This window comes from Callospermophilus lateralis, chromosome 7 (genome assembly GCF_048772815.1).
Source record: "Callospermophilus lateralis isolate mCalLat2 chromosome 7, mCalLat2.hap1, whole genome shotgun sequence".
Taxonomy (NCBI): Eukaryota; Metazoa; Chordata; class Mammalia; order Rodentia; family Sciuridae; genus Callospermophilus; species Callospermophilus lateralis.
In genome coordinates, this window is record NC_135311.1 from 137,731,530 (window position 1) to 137,743,114 (window position 11,585).

At 52.7% G+C, this 11,585-nt stretch overlaps 1 protein-coding gene across 2 annotated transcripts in view; it reads right to left on the bottom strand.

The window, feature by feature from the left end:
* Pik3cd (phosphatidylinositol-4,5-bisphosphate 3-kinase catalytic subunit delta) overlaps window positions 1-9,281 on the bottom strand; it is a 46,474-nt gene extending 37,193 nt beyond the window's left edge. For both annotated transcript variants that reach the window (XM_076863384.2, XM_076863380.2), the window contains exon 1: window positions 9,213-9,281. The gene's annotated coding sequence lies outside the window, so the exon portion shown is untranslated. The remainder of the gene's footprint in view (window positions 1-9,212) is intronic.
* Window positions 9,282-11,585: the final 2,304 nt, after the last annotated feature.

An 11,585-nucleotide genomic window follows, 5' to 3' on the forward strand; every position in this document is an offset into this window, starting at 1 on the left:
GGGTGCAGGGCATACGTCTGTAATCCCAACAGCTCGGGAGGCTGAGGCAGGAGGATCATGAGTTCAAAGCCAGCCTCAGCAACTTAGTGAGGCAGTAAGCAACTCAGTGAGGCCCTGTCTCTAATAAAATACAAAAAGGAGCTGGGGAAGGGGCTCAGTGGTCAAGTGCCCCTGTGTTCAATTCCCGGTACCAAAAAAAAAAAAAAAACAAAAACAAATAACCCTTCTGACCCATAAGTTCCACATGGTGCCACTTGGGGCTCCCTTGGGTTCTCTGCATGAGTTTGCTGAGTCTGCTCCAGGCTGACACCACTGCTCACCTTAGTAATCACATCCTGCAATTCTTACACCAGTGCCTGGAACTCGGGCGTGAGGAGCAAGAGCTCTTTCCATGACGATGAAGGCAAATGTTCTACAAACCAGAGGAAGAGAACCCGCTCAGACTTTCTGTTGAATGGGACTGGGAAAGAGGTGGGGTCGAAGGTCACCTGACTGGGCAAGACAACTGCAAAGACTGTGGAGAATTAAAAAATGTAGAGGAGCCTACTGCAACTCAAACCAAAGCTGCAGCTGAGGCTCCCGTGCACAGACAAGCTCCAAGTTAAGAGAAAAGGCTTCGATTCGAGGTGTAGCCGTTTCTGGATGCTCCGTCTAGACCCAAGCTGGAGTTAGCCAGCCTACGAGTCACCTAAGACATAAGGGCTCCTGCTGAACTGGGCATTTCTGGTCACAATTCTGTCTGATCCTTCTTCACACTATTTTCAAACTAAGGTTGGAGTCTCTGTGCTGGGAGTAGCGGAAGCCACAGAAAAAAACATAAACATCTTCCCAGAGCATCGATTTGACACAAGAGTTAGGGGGAAATATTCTTTATAGTAAAATAAACATGCATGTATCATGGAATAGAGTGTAAAATTGATGTTAGTGTTAAAAATAGACCTTGAAGCTTCAAAGCAAGGTCATGGCCGGGGTGGGACGTTGCAGACATCTTATGCATCCCAACTCCTCTGGCCAGGGGAGGGGGTGGGAAAGTTGGAGAAGAATGGTCCTTTGGGTCAAGGTTACTGCCAGCTGCCTGCCATCTCCCAGCTACTTCCCCAAAACCCACAGCAAGGGGGTCCTGGAGTGGCTGCCTCTGGAGCCACTCACCCTCCCAGGAACAGTGACTCGCTGTTGTGGCTCACAGGGTCAGCCCACATTCCACTTCTGTGGTCAAGGTCAGCGGATGGCCCACCTCACTAGTGAGCTGTTTTGTTTTTGTTTTGTCCCAGGAATTGAACTTTGGAGTGTGCTACCCCTGAGCTACATCCCCAGCATTTTTTTTTTTTTTTTTTTTTTGACATTGGTCTCACTAAATTGCTGAGGGCCTTGCTAAATTGCTGAGGCTGGCCTCGGACTTGTGATCCTCCTGATTAGAGGTGTGTGCCACCATGCCTGGTATGTGAGCTGCTCTCACTGTCCAGTCCAGGCCCTGAGAGTTGGTCTGGGGACTGCTCTTGCCACTAGCCGAGGGGAGAAAGGCCTGGATGAGATCTTATCTCTAACAGACTACTCTGATGTCCAAAGCACCTTCAAACACCAAACGGCTAGAAAAAGCTGAAAAAACTACACCCTCAAAATAGACTGATAAAGAACAAAGCAAATTACTCTCCATTGACATATGCCCTGTGCATTCTGAATGAGTCATCCCTGGAACGAGAGAATGAGATAATGGATGAACAACCTACCACCTATGGTTTGGATATGGAATGTCCCCAGAGGCCTGCAGGTTGAAGGGTTGCCCTTAGCCCCTGGTGCTATTGGGAGGTGGTGGAACCTTAAGAGGTGGGGCCTCGTGGGAGGTCTTAGGCTCAAGAAGGCGGTAGTAAGAATCCCATCTCTTTTTTTCCCCCTATATCCTGTCCATCACAAGAACAGCTTATCTACCACATGTTCCCTGTCTTAGACCAAAAAACAAGGGAGCCAACCAGTCATGGGCTGAAACCTCTAAGCCTGTGAACTAAAATAAACCTTTCCTGTTTTCAAGTTGATCATCTCAGGTATTTTGTTACAGTAATGGGAAGCTGACTAATTTAACATGCCCTGCAAACTTCAACGACTTATAACACAGATATCTTTTATGTCCCACATCATGGGCCTCAAAGATTCATTCACCCAATGGCAAAATTGTAACTTTTGAATGGCCATAACCCACTACTAGTTTTTTTATTACGTTTGATCTGCATGACAATTCAATGAAAGATATCATCATCCCAGTCTTCAGATGCCAGCCTGCTGGCTTATGCAGTTCATCAAAGTCACATGTGCTTTAAGTGTCAGAGCCAAGACATGAACCATCTGTCTAATTCTAAAGCTCTTGTTTGTGATGCTAACATTAAGCCACCTTCCATTCATTTTCTCCAACAGCACTGCTGGGCATAGGAAGCCAGCACATCTTAGGCAACTGCCAAGCATGAGATGTGCTGTGCTTAATTTAAAAGTAGGCCACACTTCAACGCTGGTTTCCAAATGACAGCAGATGAGTCGTATTATTCAAATATTCGTCCCACCACACGCAGGGAAAAAAGACTCATGCCCCGGTGCTTTGCTCCTGCCTCAGGAACCAGCAGAGACAGGAGGCGTGGTCTTCGAGCTCAACCTTCCATTGGCTCTGAACACATTTTTTTTTTTCTTTTCTTTTTGGTGCTGGGGATCAAGCCCAGGCCCTTGTGCACGCAAAGCAAGCAAACTATACCAACTGAGCAGTAGCCCCAGCCCACGAGAAACATTTCTCGTGGAATTTTTTTGAGATGGACAGGTAAGGAGGAAAGTTGGGGAACTGGTGTATTTTTTGTGTATTTTTGTTTTCCTCTAGAAGAAATTTCTCATAAGATAGTTGATTTGTGGCCAAGATCCTGGTTTCATCAGCTTGCTTCTCAACAGCAGGTCGGCTGGAGGAGCAAAGGCCTGCCCGGCCGGGGCTCCCCACTGAGGCCGGCTGAGGCCCACTGGAGATGGAAGCAGAGAGCACTTTACCCTCAGGGGCTCCAGGAGCTGCCATCAAGGGCCGCCACCCAGACTGCCGCTGACGCTCTAGGTCCCGCCCCTGGAAATGACATCCCTGTGACATCCATGGGGCTGCCTCAGTTTCCCAAACTGCAGGAAGGAGCATGTGGATGTCAACAGTGGAACAGCCCCTATGATGAATTCTGGAAAAAACAACAACAACAACCTAGTAGTCTTGTCTCCCATTTCCATGCTATGGCCAGAGAACCAGGGTCCTGGAAAAACGGCTTCATGAGGGCCTTGGGATTCCCGAAGGCCCATCACAGCCCTTCCCCATCCGCTCTGTGAGGTGCGCATCACCCGGACATGGGATCATTTGCTTGCTCCGGGGATGCTCACAGCAGGTCTAGCCAGACAGCCAAGGACACACTGCATTTGGACAGAAGAGTCAGCCAGCTCCTCGTCCAGGATCATCTACATCCAAGGCAGAAATGTTGATCCCTATGCTTAAGTCCAAATCCCTTTGGCTTACTTGTAAGCCAGTCCTCCTTGTTAAAGCACAATGTATCTTGAGAGTGAAAATAACGATAACGTCAAGAACACTCAGCACTGGGTATGGACGGCACGCTGGGCGATGTTAACATTATCTAATGTATCTCATTAAATGCACAAGACAAACCTAGGAACAAGTCCCATCCGCTTCATTTTACAAAGAAATGGAGGATCCGGACTTAAGTAATCCCCTCAAGTCACACAGCGAGGAAGTTGAAGGGCTCCGGTTCAACCCTGAATCCATCAACTCCAGGGTTTAACAACCCCATTACATGGCAGCCAACGCCACCCAGCTCATGACCAGAAAGAAAGCTATTTAACCTCATTAGCAATCAAAGAGATGTGCTTGAAATTACTACCTTTTAGGACTATTAGCAAAACATTTCCTTCAGTGTTATTCCAGGCCGACAAGGGTGTTGTGAAACTGTTGTATGTCACTGGGATAAATTGGCGCAGGCTTTCTGGAAACCCACTCAGCTCCAAGAGCCATAAACACGTTTGATGACTTTGATGCAATAATTCCTGGATACGGGAAAGGCCACATGCCTGAAAATATCAATTACAGTGTTTGGGGAGTGGTGGTGTGTGTGCATCTGGAAGCAAGACAAACCTCCCTCAAAGGGGATGCTGGAGGGGACGATGGCACCCCTGCTCTGGGACCTTTACAACACACCAAGACAGGGTGGCTAGGTGTGAACCAGTGTGGAAAGGCAATGACAAATGAAGAAAACCAACTCAAAAGCACGCGCCTAGCTGCCCCGCAGAATTGCCAGCCGGGCGCAGGGCCCACACCCCTAATCCCAGCAGCTCAGGAGGCTGAGGCAGGAGGATCACAAGTTCAAGGCCAGCCCCAGCAATTTAGTGAGGCTCTGTCTCGAAAATTTAAAAAAGGGCTGGGGAGGTGGCTCAGTGATCAAGTGACCCTGGGTCAATTTCCCAGAAATCCCAGTCCTGGCTCCAAACACCATGTGGCAATGCCCCCGTGACCCCCACCCCTACATCAATGATGTCTCCAAGTTTCACTAACAGGGCTCTGACTTTGCTTCCCTGCCGGTAAGAAACTGTTCATCCCAAGTTTTACAACCAGACTTGAGCAGTTGTCCCTGTGGGTGGAGGCAGAAGATGGAGGCAGCACCTCAGAGAGCCCTGGAGCCCCCTCTCACCCCATTCAGGTTCCCCATGTCCTCATGCTTCTCTCCTACAAGCTTCAACGATGGGAGTGGGGAGCCCCAAACCTCTAAGCACCACCAGGCCCTCCCCATGAAAGCCTCTGGTTCAGTGAGTCAACTACTTCCGGGTTCAGTGAGTCAATTACTTCCCAAGGCACAGCCGCAGAACTGGGCCCTGCCCCCACCTCTCCTGGAGCTGTGCAGCAGAGAACAGCCCAAAATGTGGGGGCCCTGTGGCCTCAGACAGGGTGGGTGACCCTGGGCTGGGAAGCAGCCCTGCACAGAGAAGGGGCTGGGGAAACCAAGGTGGCCGCGGAGAAGGAAGAGCAGTCTGGTGGCTGCGGGGGCCCCAGGGGGCTGGAGGAGGGCTGCAGTTGGCAGAGCTGACCTGGGTGGTGCCTGCCTGTTCACAGAGCTGGGGAATGGGAAGAAGGCAGAAGGCTCCGGGCAGTGCTTCCACAGGGGGACTGAAATTCTGGTTCAAGGTCACCCAGGGTCAGGACAGGGCAGAGGCAGGGAGAGGCAGGCAGAGACACTCAGTACCTTCCTCAGAAAATGCAGAAAGAAGCACATCCCTCTATCCCTAGGGGCCGATGGGTGTCCCCACCCTCGCGTCTCCCTATCTTAACCCACGGGACCTGTGCACTATTTGGAAACATAATCGTGTGGGAAAAGGGTCTTTGGAGATGCAATTAAGCTGAGGATTTTGAGATGATTCCTCCTGGATTATCCAAGTGAGCCCCAAACCCAAGGACAAGTGTCCTTATGAGGGACACAAGAAGAGACCCAGACACCAAGACGAGGCTAAGTGAGGACAGAGACAGAGATGGAGTGAAGCACAGGCCAAGGACCACCCAGGGCCACCAGAAGCTGGGGGAGACAGGAAGGATGCTCCCGTCGCTCCCTAACCCTGACCCTAGAGCCCCTGACCCTAGATGCTCCCGTCGCTCCCTAACCCTGACCCCTAGAGCGGGTTCCTGATGACACTTTGATTTCAAACTTCTGATCTCCAGAACCATCAGAGAGGACATCTCTGTTGTTTTAAGCCACAAAATGTGTGATCATTTGTTCTGAGAAATGAGTGCAGCGTCCCTCCAGGACCTGAATCCCAGGCAGGCTGCTCCCCCTCTGGCTTCTCCTGCCACCCTCTGTGCATTTTCCCCAGTGGAAGCCATTTCCCCGGGTGTGAGCAAACCTGAAACACCACTTTGGAACTGCCACACCCAGGGCTTCCACAACTCTCCTTGTGCTCAGAAAGCAGGTGACCTTGGAAAGCACCCATTTCCAGGAGCAGCCCGGCAGAGGCAGGTGCTGAGGGTGTTACTTAGGAGAGGGAGGAGGGTTCTCATGCAGCCGCAGAAAGAAGGTGCAGCAGGAAAGGGAAACGTAACTGCCCCAGGGACTGTGCCGGCCCTCAGGGAGGGTAGAGTGGACCATATTTTGGGGTGTCCTGCAGAAAGCACAGAGTTGGGCTGCAAAGAATGAAGAGGAAGGGTCACAGGTTTTTATTGTTTTGTTTTGCTTCTTCCCCACCTTGAAACCAGCAGCGTTTCTGATATGATGGCGGGGGATTTCCAGCAGCCACATGAATGACCATTGGGTTTTAGCGTGAACTACAAGAAGAGAAGGGAGGCGTGCAGGCTGGCTGTTCTTAGGATCTATCAGCAGCACAAAGATAATGGTTTGTTCCCTGCTAAACAAGCCGTCCCCTGCCATCCTCTGGGTTGGCTGTTAGGTGGATTTCCACTGGCCTTGTGGACCATCCCTCTGGTCCACTGGGGGAATAGAGGAAGTGTCCCTCCTGGCTGATAGAGCTTTTCTAAGGTCTCACATTAAGGAAACATTTGCTGGGGCCCTGAGCTCCACCATCAGACCCACAGAGCAGCTGGCCTCAGGGAGGGAGGGAACTGTTCTCTAAGCAAAATAAGCCAGCCAAAGGGGAATTGCCTCATGAGCTGCACATTCACTTCTCCCTTTAACTGTGAAATTGAAGAAAAACAAGGTGAAGCAGGAACTGACCCCTCAACCTCACTCCCACCCCCTAACTCCCTGCAGGCAACAGTGCTAGGCACAAAACCCAGCTGGGTCTGGAGGCTGCTAGAGTGTTGTGTCCCGTGAGCCCCTCAGGGACTGGTACCCCCCCTGCCTGCCTGTCTCCCTTAGCACAACCCCTGGCTCCAGAGATGGGTAAACACTCTGGGGGCCAACACTCTAGAGTCCATAAAGCTCTCTTGCTTGAAGTCCACAGCTTAGTGCCCTCTCATGTTTTTGAGTTCTTCCTTGGCATGGACTGAGCTGCAGAAATGCAGTTTGTCCTGTAGAGGGGGAGATCAGTGTGCCTCTGGAGCTGAAACCCGAGTTCCAGGAACATCTATGTTTGCAGTGTGGCCAGTGGTCTCCTTCTGGAACTCCAGTAGTGGGTGTGGGAGAGAGAGGAGCTCAGAAGGCACGAAGCTGGGTGGTCTCTAGAGCAAGCAATGCCTGGTAAGAACACTCCCCCTCTGCACCCCAGGGTGTCTTCCATTAGGCAGAGGAGTTTGTGGAAGCACCACAGAGAAACAACCCAGAATGTGGCAGGTAGTCCACTCCCCAAGATCAACAGAATCCTGACGTCAAGCAACAAAACTCTAGGAGTGATGGAGTTGCCTGCTGAGGGGTTGGCACGTATGCTCTTGAGTGAGCTGAAGACAGCTCTATTTCTATCTCCTGGTATTTGCTCACAGACTCACAAATCAAAAGAAACTTGGTCCCCACTTAGAGCATCAATCAAACCCTGTGGGTTTTACAAGGGAGCATCAGGGGTAACTCCAGGCAGATTCTCTGGGAAGACCCCCAGGCCTCCCCAGCACCTCACCAAGAGAACTACCAGGACCAAATCTTTTATTTGCCCTCGGGGGCTCCTCCACTGGGAGACAGGATTCTGGATCAATTATTTGTAAATTGCCTGAAGAAGTGAATTATTTAACCTTTCCAAGCCTTCCTTTCCTCAACTGTAAAAAGGAGACAGCATCACTCAGCTCCTAAGGTTGTTTAACTGCTAACACATACATAAAAGGGCAAGTCTCTGGGGAGAAAACGTCCCTAAGATACCGTTCAATTAACGAGAACACCCAGGCACAGCCAGGCACCAGGGCCTGTCCAGCTGTTCTGGAAGAGAACAGAGGAATGGGTCTCGGGTTTCCAAGTCCCTTTGGAGCAGGGAACCTTCCTCTTGCAAAATCCCGAGGGAGGAAAATACAGGCACAGCCGCTTCACATAGACGCAGGCCCATGCCCCAAGTCCCAGAGGGTGTTTGGGGCTTCTCTGGATCCCCGGTGAAGAAGCCCCGCCTGATATCTGGTGGGGTTCAAGGTCCCTTCTTCTGGGGACACAGGAATCAAGTGAAAGTTGCTTAACCCACCAGGCGCTGTTAGCAAACTGGGCAGATCCCAAGGGCAGCGAGCGATGACCCAGTATGTGGACCGCCCCAGGGATCCCTCCCAGGCCCCGGGAATCACATCCCCACCTCTTTCCCTCCCAAACGCGCTTTCCCACCAGTCTTTTCCTGGTTGTCTGACGCCCATCTCCTGGCCAGGGCAAAGCGCAGTCGACTGTTCGTCCCCTCCACCCCCGCCAGCCCACGGAATGTCACCCCATCGCTCCTTTGCTCAATCTCAAGGATGAGATGCAGAGGAGGAAGCCTAAATAAAAACAGGAAACCATTTTTTTTTTTTTAAGTCTCATTCAGACTGAATTACGGGTAAGAGTGTTAAAAAAAAAAAAAAAAAAAAAAAGGTCCGGAAATGCAAAGCTGGAGGCGGTTTTGCCGCTGTAACCCGGGCTCAGCCGCAGATCTGGTGGCTGATCTCGCACTCGCCACTGCCGTGAACGCGGCCAGCTGCGCGGGCGGGCGGGGAGAGGGAAGGGGCCGCGCGTCCTCGCTCGGGAGGGAGAACCCATAGCCTTCGGCCCCGGCCCCTTTCCAGCCCTGATCCTGTCTCATCGAGGCTGGGAGGGAGCGCAGCGCCAGGACGCAGGGGAGTTGTGCCCGGTCCTCCGCGCCTATCCGGACGCACCTGGGCGACACCGCTCGGAGCGCAGCCTGAATCTCGCCTCCAGTCGGAGAGGCCGCTTGGTCCCGCTCACAAGCACTCGGAGACCGGCATTCTCGGCCGAGCGCTTCCCGTCTCCTCGCGCCTAGGTCGGGTCGGAACCCTGCTGCCAGCTCGTCAGAGCGCACGGTACAGGCGCAGGGGAGCTGCGCGCGCTCCTTTCGGCAGACGCACAGGGGACGCTCCGTGCTCCCGGTGCAGCCCCGGCCAGGGTCCCCGCGGCCTAACCTCAGGGTGCCCACTGCCCGACTCTAGAGACTTGGGGTGACGCCAGGGTCAGGGCGCACGAGCTGTGCATTCGGGGAACCTGCCCGCGAGCGGACCCCGCGGTCCAGAGCGCAGCTGTCCGCCTCCGAAGCCCCAGGTCCCTGTCCTCTTCCCACCTCCCCAGACGCAGCCAGGGAAGCGCGCTTACCGGTCGGGCGCAGCTGGCAGGAGCTGGGGCGGCTCGGCCCGGCGGCCGCACGGAGCGAGGGCGCTGAGCGCTAGTGCGCCTTGAGGCGAGGAGGCGGGGCGCGGTGGGGACCGCCCGCCGGCTGACAACCCGCACACTCCACTTCCCACTTTGTTTCCTTTTGCTTACAACAGGAAAAACAAGAGGTCCTCCAGCACCTCGCTTGCGCCCTGGCCCGCCCCACGGCCTGAGGCCAGAGGGGCAGCGTCCCGGGTGCACCTTGCCCTGCTTCCAAACAAGTTTTCTTTCTATACAAAAGAAACTATGAACCCATAAAACCTCCAAATTCACACACTGAAGAATTTTAATAGGGATCCCGAGAGAGCTGGAGGGCGGGGGAGGGAGTAATCTCAGCTCTCACCACCCAAAGAACCCTCCAAGTGCCCACGCAGGCAACAGGGCAAGAGAGGACTACGGGGGTGAAAAGGAGCCTGAGGGGCTCAAAGTCCCTAAGAGCATGGACATGGGGGGCAGCCTGTCTCCAAGATTACCAAAGTGACCTCCTATCCTTCTAGGAGGCGGTGGGGCATGAGCCAGGCAATTGTTTAATAACACCATGGCTTCAGACACCCCACCCTCCTCAATCTGCTGGGAGTGAAGTAGCGTGACCTTTCCTGTGGACCCATGGGAGAACCCAAGGGGTGGAGAGGAAGTCCTTTTATCCACAAGCTGCCTTGGACCCGGATAGCTCCAGCCAGTGGTGCTGGCTTCAGAATTCTTGGGATTGCAGGCATGGACCCTTGTTCCCCCACGGGCTCACTGGACTTCTGAGGCTCACAGCCCTCCTCCTCCTGCAGACTCTGACAATTGGGCTTGACAGGGGCTCAGCAGAGGTCTCCACCCCACACCAAGGAGATCCTGGCAAAAGTCAGGAGAAAGGGGGGCAATTCAGAGACACACTGCAGTGGTGAAGCCAGCAGCCTGTCCTGAGTTCTTGCTCTAGTCCCCAGCCCTGCTTGGCTAGGTTGCAGTTTACACTGCTCCTTGGTTTGCAGACTTCCTTGTTTGAAACAGGAGGGATACTTGCAGTTTCCGAAAGAACTCTTCATGGAATATGCATTTTCTGACAATTTTAATCATGCTCTTTTTTATTTCTGAGATGCTCCCAGGGGAACTCACTAAGATGTGCTTCACATATTATCCTCTCTGACCCCTACAGCAGCCCAGCAAAGTAAGATTTTTTTTTTTTTTCAGTACTGGTTATGGCACCTAGGGGTGCTCTACCACAGAGCTATAACCCCATCCCTTTTATTTTTATTTCAAGACAGGGCTTTAAACTTGATCCTCCTGCCTCAGCTCAGCCTCCAGAGTTGCGGGGTTGCAGGCATGCACCACATGCCCAGCAGTAAATCTTATCACTAAATCTCATCCCCCCCAACTTATGGACAAGAAAACTGAGTTTCTGGAAGGTTGAATCATTTGCCACAGTCAGCAAACGTGCGACTTCTTCCGGATCCTCACTCCTTTCACTACCCAGCCAAGCTGCAGCTCCTAAGAAGTTTCATTTTCCTGAAAATCTGATACACTTCCTTTCTGAGACCCTAACCACAGAGACTTAGGGTGCCCCTCCCCTTTGCCAGGGGTGCCAGGAAGCTCAAACTAAATTTAATGATCAATTATAGTCATCAGCGTTCCTCAAGTTCCTGATAGAATCGCCTTCTGTCTTCCTCTCTCTGGTTTCTGATCTCTCTCACTCTATTTTTAACTGTAGTCATGTGTGTATTGGAGGAAGCCACCTCAAGTTCCCTTTGAACTGTAAATAAAATGAACTAGATGCGGTGGAGAATTTATGGCTCTCCTAAGGGGAAAATGGCAGGTTAACCCTAGGAAGGTCCACATTGCTACTCCTGGGCTGGGTGCCTTTCTCTGCAAAGAGTCCCGCTGGGAAGTACTCGGCCCATTGTATGGAGGCCTCAGTCAATACAGGGTGGGGCTGGCCAGTGCAGATGGGCCTCAACCAGGCCTCCAGGCCTCTTTTCCATGTCCCTGGAGCCCCGCCCCCCCATCTCCCCTCCCAAGCCAATTGGTTTCCGTAGCTTCTAGCAGCAGATGCACAAGCAGGGTCCTTGCCCAACCTCTGGTAGCCTTGCACTGTCACCCACGCGTGCCCACAAGCAGAGTTAGCTCAAGGCAGCCACACTGAGCACCTGGGCACAGAGGGGAACAAGTGTGAGCCAGTCCCCTTCCTCAGCTCCCTCACGAGGGGCTACAGACACCTGCCCCCTTGTGCCCTGCCTGGCAGGAAGTCCACTTCGCCCTGCTTTCCCTTCCACCCAGCTTAGAAGCGTAAGTCTTTAGCCTTTTGCTTTGTCCAGAAAAGGGTGGTGAAGCTTC